We start from the raw sequence: 11,276 nt of genomic DNA on the forward strand, positions 1-11,276 counted from the left end.
AAAGAGGACACACGGACAGTCAATAGACACATGAAAATATGTTCAACGTCACCAACCATCAGAGAAATGCAAATCAAAACCACAAAGAGATATCACCCGACACCCATCAGAATGGCTTTCATCAATAAATCCACAAACAACAAGCGTTGGCTAATATGGAAAGAAAGGGAGCCTCCATGCACTGCTAGTGGGAACGCAGATTGGTGCAGCCACTTTGTAAAACAGCATGATGGCTCCTCAGAAAGTTAAAAATGGAACTTCCCCATGACCCAGCAATTCCACCTCTGGGCATATAGCCGAAGAAACCCCAAACACTAACTTGAAAGCATAAATGTACCTCCATGTTCACCGCAGCACCACTTATAACAGCCAAGTAACCCAAGTGCCCATCAATGGACAAGAGGATAAAAAAGTGGTGGTGCACTTTTGCAATTGAATATTACTTGGCCACAACCAAATGAAATCCTACCATTTGTGATAGCATGGATAGGCCTAGAAGGCATCATGTTAAGTGAAATAAATCAGTCAGAGAAAGAAAAATACCACATGATTTCACTTATATGTGGGATCTAGAGAACAATATGAATGAACAAACAAAATAGAAACAAATTCATAGATACAGAGAATAGACTGATGGTTGCCAGAGGGAGGGTGGTTGGGTGACTGGGTGAAAGAGGGGAAGGGATTGAGAAGTACAAATTAGTGGTTATGTGGAGATGTAAAGTACAGCATAGGAATCCTATATAATAAGAGTCTAATGTACAAATGGACTGATCGACAGAACGATAGGTGGAACAACTGATAGCTATGATGTGCACTGACCACCAGGGGGCAGACTCTCAATGCAGGAGCTGCCTCCAGTCCACAGGCCCCAGGCCAGTCAAGGCAGGTGCCAGCAGCCTCCTTCCCCCCACTTACCCTGCTGGTTGCCCCACAGAGGGAGGCAACTGGCGGTGGTGATGGGGGTTGGGGGGATGCAGGGCTGGCACCAGGCTGGCCAAGGCAGGTGCCAGTGGGGGCCCCTCAATTGCTCCACCAGTGACCCCACAGCTCAGCCCTGATCCCCGGTCAGGCCTAGGAACCCTACCTGTGTACAAATTTCATGCACCAGGCCTCTAGTATAGTCAATAATATTATAATAACTACGTATGGTGCCAGGTGGGTACTGGGAATATCGGGGGTGGGGGAGCACTTTTAAAGTATATGATTGTCTAACCACCATGTTATATTCCTGAAATTAATATAAAACAATACTTAATGTAAATTTTAATTGAAGATAAAAAAGACTTGATTTCTTTCTGGAACGAACTGGATTGATTTCAGGGTTTCAGTACCTTAAGGGAATAACTCAGAGAACTTGTTTGATCTGTGATCTCTTTGATCACTCCCCAACCCAATTTAGGGTATACATACATGAATTTGAGAGATGTAGTATTTCGTGGTGGAGCATGGCTGGCGGTGTCAGGGAATATGCTTCTAAAATGTCTTAGGGATGAAAAAGTCTCCTCAGATCATGCACTGAACATCAACTTCTGAGGCCTGCTCGGGCTACCAGGACCTTATTTGCAGGAGCCATCATGCTCTGAGCTGCATGGGGTGTACCTTTGGAAAGTGAGTGCTTACTGGGACAACTACCAGTAAGCATGGTGCTTGTGTCCCAGCCCTGAGCCAGCAGTTAATGTGAGCCTAGGAGACAGCTTTTACAGGGTTGCCATGTGAAAGCTCTCAGGAAGCATGAGGCAAAGCTTTTCCAGATAATTTATAGGTAAAAATACAAGTGAGCAGTCACAGCAGGGGTCTAAATAGGAGGCTGCCCGTCTACTGGAGAAGGAAAGATGGTGGAGGAATGTGTTAGTTCAGGTTCCCTGAGAAGCAGACTACAAGCCCGGATGCAAAGTGACAGGGTTATATTAAAGAACCACCTGTGAGATAAAAGGGGAGAGAGCTGGGAAAGGCAAGGTTACTGATGGACTGTGGGAAGGAAAGTTTGATGAAAGCTCCCTCTACAGTTACATGATCTAAGGATTGCTTTACACGACATTTGGGGGAGGCCTGGAACCAAAATTGCTGGGTAAAGTCCTTTGCCTTCTAGGATTGGGTTTTCCTTAGAATCCCTGTTGCCTTGGTCATCCACTGGGAGCAGCCCAAGAAGGATGGCTTTGCTGTAGACATGGTGATGGATTTTGGAGCATAGCAGTTGTGGCTCGAGGCCAGTACTGTTCCCTGTGGGTACAGGTCTGAGAAGCAGCATTCTCGTGGCTGCTACAATAAAGGACTCTGTGGATTAGCATGCAACTGCCTGCACATAAGTAGAACTATCTCTACCAAAGTTGGGGGAGAGAGATGCTAGGTTTCTGGCACAATGGAAAGGGGGCTTATTCCTGCCAAATGAAAGAGAAGTCTCATCTTCCAGAACTTTCTGCATGGGGACAAAAAAATAGCATTGGATGCTGAGCTCCAGGAAATGGAAAAGGGGTAAGGAACTCACTGAGTAAGGGAAGCTTTCTCCCAGCACCCAGCACAGAGCCAGCAGAGCAGGCATATCAAACTCAAAGGCTAATATGGGCCAAATAAACCAGGTTTAAGTTTATGTGGGACACACACACACAAAAAAGCTTCAATTTCCATAGAAACGTAGGTTTATTTCAGTAGAGACATGCTGAATACAAAGGACTGGAAGAAATGAACAATCTAATAAAAGAGAAAGATGCAAATTGACCATACCTTCGTGATGTGGGCATCACAGCCAATCATGAGTGAGTATGCAAATCAGCTCAACAATATGGCAGGTTAATTTGCATACCCAGGCACCAGGCCACGATGACTACACAGCAAGTATTCTGACCTGCCCCCAGTTGCTCAGGGGTTCTGGGCAGCATGGAAAGGTGGGGCTGGAGTGGAAAGAGGTGGCTTCAGGCTAGAGGGAAAGATGTGGTGCTGGCAGCTAGGGAAAGGAAGACCCATTCTAGAACGAATCTTCTTGCATCAGGCTTTTAGTTGTTAACATAAAATAATAGAACATTTTAATAAAAATTAATATTTTTTCTTGAACATGAACTTACCAGATACTTAATAAGTGCACAAATTAATAAGCGTCACATAAATAAACCTATTTTTCTTGTTCTCCAAAAGTGAAATATTTCCTGTTGCACACACCAAACAAGTCAGTTAAAAACTAATGATATGGCAATTGGCTGCTAAAATATTCACTGCTAGTATTAGTGTAGAGAAATAGTGAACCTGCGTGTAAGATGCATAAGGGAAATTCATGTAACACGATTGTAGTAATTAGTTATTAGCAAATGTTGTAGTTTGTTATTAATAATGATGTATACAGGATATTGTAAAAATTAAGTTACAAAGTGTTTATTAAAACATTTCCCACATACCGTTATATTGTCTGGGCCACAAAATTATTCATTGTGGTCTGTTCTCTCTTCCCATCTTCAGGTTCTTATATATTGAGTATATATATATATATATATATATATATATATATATATATATATATGGAGAGAGAGAGAGAGAGAGAGAGAGAGAGAGAGAGAGAGAGAGAGAGAGAGACTACTGCCTTGATAGGAGCTAAAAAAATCTTGAATTTCACTGTCAAAGCTGATATTTCCTCCTTCTTCTGAAGCTTGTGTGCTGGTCAGGGTGGGCTAGGATCGGTTATGCTGTAATAACAACCATCCCTGAAATGTACTCATGCAATACACATTGATTACTTGCTCTGGCTATGTGCGGATCAGAGAGGGGCTCAGATCTGCTTATGGCAGCTGAAATGTCAGTATCATTCACTTTCCACTGGCCTAGGCATGTTGTGCTGCCTGCCCAGCTTCGGAGAATGCAGGGACGTGGCACACTTCTATAACCTAGAAGAAGAAAAGCTGAAAATATTAGGTGGGAAACACCAACCTTTATCAAAATTCACCCATCAAATCACCAAAAACTTAGCTCACTCTTCCTGCATGCAAAATGCAGTCACCACTCCCCGAGAGAGATGGCCCCAAAGCCCTGCATGTTACAGCAGCAAGCTGTAAAGTCAAGATACCTGAGTGAGGTGGAATAGTCTCTGCATCCGGGTAATGTGTGGATCTCAGTAGCAAGCCCGGAGAACCAAAGCCTGGAATGATCTGCCTCCTCCCACGTCTAACCTAGTGTGGCTTCTCAGAGACCTCCTCTGGGAAGGGGAAGACTAGCAATTTTGAAATCTGATTTGGGAGTGAGGGTGGACTCTAATACCAGTGTTTATAACAGTGCTTGGAACACAGTAGGTGCTTAATAAATAGTTATTGACTGAATGCCCATGAAGACAAGATTTTTCAGCCACGCTCTGACTTTCAGGGACTCTTACTTGCAGGCCCTGTGCTTACCACCAGTTGTACCCCTTTATTCAGATACAAGCTTCTCTGCTCTATCTTAATTATATCTGCACAGACCATAGTTACAAAGAAGGTTATGTTCACAAGTTCTAGGGCTCAGAACTCTGTTCTGTTTTCTCTTCCCCTCTTCAGGTTTCTAGTCTCTGGTCTACAGGATATGAGGCCGCCCGCTGTGATATTGTGATATAATAAGAAATCTATATTTGGTCTTCATCTCTGGTTCTTAGCACAAGAGCTAAAACCGTTGGAATTTCTTGATGATGGGGGTGAGAAGAGTATCTTTTATTTTATTTTTTTAAATAAATCTTTATTGCTCAGGTTACTACAATTGTTCCCCCCCGCCCCTCTTAGCTCCTTTCCACACAGTTCCCGCCCCACCCTCTACCCTTACCTTCCCCTCACCCCCACCATTGTCCTCATCCATAGGTGTACGATTTTAATCCAGTCTCTTTCTGCACCCCCCACACCCTTTTCCCCCTGATAATTATCAATCCACTCCCTTTCTTTGCCCCTGATTCTATTATATTCACCAGCTTATTCTGTTCCTCAGATTTTTAATTCACTTGATCTTCCTCTTCTTAAATAATACCTTTCAGCATTTCATATAATACTGGTTTGGTCATGATGAACTCCTTTAACTTTTTCTTATCTGTGAAGCTCTTTATCTGCCCTTCAATTCTGAATGATAACTTTGCTAGATACAGTAATCTTGGTTGTAGGTTCTCGCTATTCATCACTTTGAATATTTCTTACCACTCCCTTCTGGCCTGCATAGTTTCTGTTGAAAATCAGCTGATAGTCGTATGGGTGCTCCCTTATAGGTAACCAACTGCTTTTCTCTTGATGCTTGTAAGATCCTCTTTTTGTCTTTTGCCCTTGGCATTTTAATTATGATGTGTCTTGGTGTGTTCCTCTTTGGATCCCTCTTGTTTGGGGTTATGTATGCTTCCTGTATTTGTAAGTCTATTTCTTTCACCAGGTGGGGGAAGTTTTCTATTATTTCTTCAAATAGGTTTTCAGCATCTTGCACTCTCTCTTCTTCTGGCACCCCCAGAAGAAGATGTTGGTACACTTGAAGTTGTCCCAGAGGCTGTTTATACTATCTTCAACTTTCTGGATTCTCTTTTCTTCTTGCTTCTCCAGAGGAGTGTCCTTTGGCTCTTTGTATTCCAAATCTTTGACTTGATTCATGTGATCTTCTAGTCTGGTGTTGGATCTCTGTATAATATTTTTTATTTCAGTAAGTTTATGTTTAATTTCTAGTTGGGCCTCAATAAATTTATCGGCCTTTTCTAGGAAATTCTTGAAAAACCTTATAACCGCGGTTTTGAATTCTATATCCAGTCTTTTGTTCTCCTCGATCTCTTTCGTTTGAGATCTATTTCCTTGTCTCTGCATTTTCGCTGCTTCCCAGAGTTGATAGGATGGCTTTGTGTGTTTGGTGTCCTATATGGCCCAGTGGGTCAGCCTCCTCAGTTACCTGAGGTAGATACTCTTGGTGCTCCCCTTTGTGGACTGCATGTACAGCCTTGTTGTAACTAAGTCTTTATTGTTGTTGGTATCCCTGGGAGGAATTGACTTTTAGGCCAATTGGATGTGGGTATCAGTTGTGTCTACTCTGGGATACCTTCTGTATCGGAGACAGTCTTATAGGATCAGAGTTGCAAAATTGCAAAAGCCTTGTAGGAGTATCTTTTGTTATTCAGAACAATTCTCTTTCAAACAAACATTGAAGTGACTCTTGGTGGGCCCCTGGATAGCTTCAGGATAGGGGCTATCCCAGAAAACACAACATGTGATTACAGGGTTGGAACGTTCAGCCCTCCCGCCCCCCTCTCCCCTCCCCTTTAATTTCAACTGTGGGGAGAAAAGACTGAGTTCATCACCAATGGCCAAGAATTTGAATCAGTTATATTGATGTCAGCCTAAAAATAAAATCTCTTTCAATGTGAGAGGCAAACAAGCGTTCATTCGGAGAGAATAAGATTAGCTATTTGATGAGCAGTGATTCAGGCAGAAGCTCAAATTGTATTCCAAATAGGAGACAAAGGCAAAGGTTATTTGTGAGGAAGGGAAGGGGAACAATTCTTACCAATAAAAGGAAGGCATTTCTATTGATTCAGATAACATATCGATGCTAATTCTAAAGAATGTTTTTAACTTTCAATCTGGTCATCATCATTGCAAACAGTTGTTTGGGACACAGGTTGCTTTAGTCCCAGTCCAATGGTTATTTTGCCCTGCTAAATGTTCCAAAGGTCTGAAGCATAAGATGTGCAAGGCAGTTGCTCTGGGATGGCAGCTCCAGCTCCATTTAAATATTTATTATTATTATTACTGATTTTTAGAGACAGAGGAAAGGAGAGGGAGAAAGATGGATGTGAGAGCAAAATATTGATTAGCTGCTTTTTGCACACCCCCTACTGGGGATCAAGCTCAAAACCCTGGCATGTGCCCTTCCCAGAATTGAACCTGAAACCTTTTTAAAATTTTTGTTCATCCTCACCTGAGGATATTTTTCCCATTGATTTTGAGAGAGAGAGAGAGTGTGAGAGATAGAAGGAGAGAGAGAGAGAGAGAGAGAGAGAGAGAGAGAGAGAGAGAGAGAGAGAGAGAGAGAGAGAGAGAGAGAGAGAGAGAGAGAGAGAGAGAGAGATAGTATTATACTAGTTTCAGGTGTATACTTCAGTGATTAGACATTAAATAACTTGCTAAGTGATCATCCTGATAAATCATATATCCATTTGACATCATACATAGTTATTAGAATATTATGGACTAGATTCTCTATACTGTACTTTACATTTCCATGACTATTCCGTAACTACCAATTTTTACTTCTTTTTAAAAATACATATTTTTATTGATTTCAGAGAGGGAGGAAGGAAGAGGGAGAGATAGAAATCAATGATTGGCTGCCTCCTGCATGATTCCCAGTGGAGACTGAGCCCACAGCCCTGGCATGTGCCCTGACTGGGAATCAAACCATGACCTCCTGGTCAATGCTCAACTATTGAACCACACTGGTCAGGCTAATTTATACTCTTGATCCCTTCACCTTTGACATTCGTACCTAATCTCCTTTCCATCTGGCAACCATCAAAATGTTTTCTGTATCTATGAATCTGTTTCTGTTCTGCTTGTTTGTTTATCTTAATTTTTAAATTCAATTGTTGACATATATGTATTTATTGTTCATATTTTTTCTTTTCTTTTTCTTAAACAAGACCCTTTAACATTTCATGTAATTCCAGTTTGGGGGTGATGAAGGTTAGCTTTTTATTGTCTGGGAAGCTCTTTACCTGTCCCTTAAGTCTAAATGATAGTTTTCCTTGGTAGAGTAATCTTTGTTGTAGGCCCTTGTTTTTCATCACTTTGAATATTTCTTGCCACTCCTTCTGGCCTGCAAAGTTTCTGTTGAGAAATGAGCTGACAGTTTTATGGGAACTCCCTTATAGGTAGCTAACTGCTTTTCCCTTGCTGCTTTTAAGATTCTCACCCTGTTTTTAACCTTTGTCATTTTAATTATGATGTATCTTGGTGTAGGCCTCTTTGGGACTCATCTTGTTTGGGACTCTCTGTGCTTCCTGAACTTGTATGTCTATTTTCTTCCCCAAAATAAGGGACGTTTTCTGTCATTATTTTTCCAAAAAGGTTTCCAATTTCTCTCTCTCTCTCTCTCTCTCTCTCTCTCTCTCTCTCTCTCTCTCTCTCTCTCTCTCTCTTCTTCTAGCAACATTATGATGAGAGTGTTGGTATGATTGAAGCTGTCACAGAGGTTCCTTACTTACACTGTATTCATATGTTTTAGATTCTTTTTTATTTTTGCTGTTTTGTTTGGGCATTTTTTGCTTCCTTATATTCCAAATCATCGATTTGATTCTCAGTGTCATCTACTCTATCGTTGATTCCTTTTTTTAAAAAAAATACATTTTTATTGATTTCAGAGAGGAAAGGAGAGGGAGAGAGAGAGAGAGAAACATCAATGATGAGAGAATATCATTGATCGGCTGCCTCCTGTACACCCTCTATTGGGGATCAAGCCTGCAACCCAGGCATGTGTCCTTGACTGGAATCGAATCTGGGACCCTTCAGTCACAGGCCTATGCTCTATCCACTGAGCCAAACCAACTAGGGCTCTTGATTCCTTTTTGATGCTGTTGAAATTCTTACTAAATTCCTTGAACATCCTTATAAGCATTGTGTTGAACTCTGTATCTGGTAGTTTGCTTGCCTCCAGTTCATTTAGTTCTTTTTTTTTTTTTGGATATTACTCCTGTTCTTTCATTTGGAACCTGGATTTTTGTCTTTGCATTTTGGCTGCTTCCCTATGTTTGTATACATTAATTAGAGCTGCTACATCTCCCAGTGGTACAGTGGCCTTGTGTAATAGGTGTCTTGTAGGGCCCAGTGGCACAGCCTCCCCAGTCATCTAAGCTGTGTGCTCTAGGTGTGTCCCTGTGTGGACTGTGTACACTGTCCTTTTGTAGTTGAGCCTTGGTTTTTGTTGGCACCACTGGGAGGGATTGACCCCCAGGCCAATTGATTGTGAGGATTAACTGCGACTACAGCAAAGGAGAGGCTGTGCAGGAGTCCACCGTACAAAGCAGGACTTGTTTCAGTGGGCCTTTGGTGCTTACTGAGTTTTCCCCTTGAATATATTGCTCATAGAGGTGGTGGTTGTAATCTGGAATCGTTTGAAGCTGTCCACTGGGTGGACTGGCTCTGGAGCCTCCCAGGAGGTGCAAAGTCAGCCCCTGCCTAAGCGCTGCCTGGGGTCAACTGGCACAAGCTACAGAGCAATCTGCAGATAGCTGCTACTTATGCTGGGCTTGGAGGTGCCCAGGAGAGGCCAAGATGTGAACCAAGGTGGGCTGCTGCTAAATGCTAGCCCTGGGGCCACTTAGCAAGAGGTAGGAGGTACACAGTGTCCAGATGCTGCTTGTTTGAGAGATTTTAGGAAAGTATGAAGCATGAGGCTAGAGAGGGCAGTTGAGTAAAGCCATTGGAAAAAGGTTGGATGAGCCCAGAAGTTGGGTGAGGTGGGGTCTTAGGGAATTACCAGGCTGTGTCAAATTGTGTAAGCCAGGTTGATGGAGACTTAGATATGGTGCCTGCTTGTCAACTGTGTGTGTGTGTGTGTGTGTGTGTGTGTGTGTGTGTCTGAAAAGGAACAATGACCTCTGCCAACACTTCTGTCTGGCTATAAACTGCTCCCCTAGCTCTCACCTTTTCGCCAGACAAATCAGTTTCTCCCTGTATGTTCTTGGTTCCTTCCAAACTGCTGCCTCAGCGCTGGAACTCAGAGGGAGTGAGTCCAAGTAAGTCCATGCATGGGCCCTTTAAGAGGAACTACCTGAGACTCCAGCGCCCTCTGTCTCACTTCACCACAATCCACACTGTGTTTTTTTTTTATAGCCAGAAGTTATGTGGATTTCTCTTCCTAGCACTGGAACCCTGGGCTGGGAGGTCTGGTGTGGGGCTGATACCCCTCACTCTGGGGGAAACTCTGCAGCCAAGAGATCCCTTCTGATTTTAAACTGCCACATATGGTTGTGGGATTAGCCCATTTCTCCTCTCTGCTCCTCCTACCAGTCAGGATGTGGCTTCTTTAAACCCAGAGCTGTAGGATTGCCATTCAGCTAGATTTCAGGTGGTTCTGAATGATGGTTGTTCTGTAGTTTCATTGTCTTTTTTGATGTGGTTGTGAGAGGATTTGAGTCCTGCATTTATCACCGCCATCTTGACTGGAAGTCAATGTGGTGTATTATATTAACTGACTTTTGTATATTGAACCATCCTTGCATTCTATCTCAAGCAGTCATGATATATGATCCTTTTCACATATTGCTGGACTGGGCTTCCTAGTATTTTGTTGGCAGATTTCTGCATCTATATTCATAAGTGATATTTACCTGTAGTTTTCTTGTGATGCCATTGTTTTGCTTTGGTAACAAGGTAACACTGTCCTCTGAATAAGTTAGAAATGTTCCTTCCTCTTTGGTGTCTTTCTTCCTTCCTTTCTTTCTTCCTTCCTTTTCTTTCTTCCTTTCTTCCTTTCTTCCTTTCTTCCTTCCTTCCTTCCTTCCTTCCTTCCTTCCTTCCTTTCTTCTTTCTTTCTTTCTTTCTTTCTTTCTTTCTTTCTTTCTTTCTTTCTTTCTTTCTTTCTTTCTTTCTTTCTTTCTTTCTTTTGGAGGGAAGAGTTTGAGAGAGATTGGTGTTAATTCTTCATTAAATCTTTGGGAAAAATCACCATAGAAGCCATCTATCCTGGGCTTTTATTTCTTGGGAGGTTTTTTAATTAGTGATCTACTCTTTTTCCTTATAATAAGCCTATTCAAATTTTTTATTTCATCTTGAATCATTTTTGGTAGATTTTGTATTTTTTAAGAATTTGTCCTTTTATCTAGATTATCTAATTTGTTGGCATAGAATTTTAAGAAAAACCTTTATTGTTCAGATTATTACAGATCCTCTTTTTCCCTCCCATAGCTCCCCTCCACCCAGTTTCCTCCCCAACCCCACCTCATGCCCTTACCCCTCACCACTGTCCTAATCCATAGGTGTAAGATTTTTGTTCAATCTCTTCCCGAACCCTTCATGTCCCCTTCCCCCTGAGAATTGTCAGTCCATTCCCTTTCTATGCCCCTGATTCTATTATATTCACCAGTTTATTATGTTCATCAGATTTTTTATTGACTTTATATTTAGATTCACTTGTTGATAGATATGTATTTGTTGTCACTTTGTTGTTCATAATTTTTATCTTTACCTTTTTCTTCCTCTTCCTCTTCTTAAAGAATACCTTTCAGCATTTCATATAATACTGGTTTGGCAGTGATGAACTCCTTTAGCTTTTTCTTATCTGTGAAACTTTTTATCTGACCTTCAAAT

This window comes from Pipistrellus kuhlii, unplaced genomic scaffold (assembly GCF_014108245.1).
Source record: "Pipistrellus kuhlii isolate mPipKuh1 unplaced genomic scaffold, mPipKuh1.p scaffold_m20_p_30, whole genome shotgun sequence".
NCBI classification, from domain to species: domain Eukaryota; kingdom Metazoa; phylum Chordata; class Mammalia; order Chiroptera; family Vespertilionidae; genus Pipistrellus; species Pipistrellus kuhlii.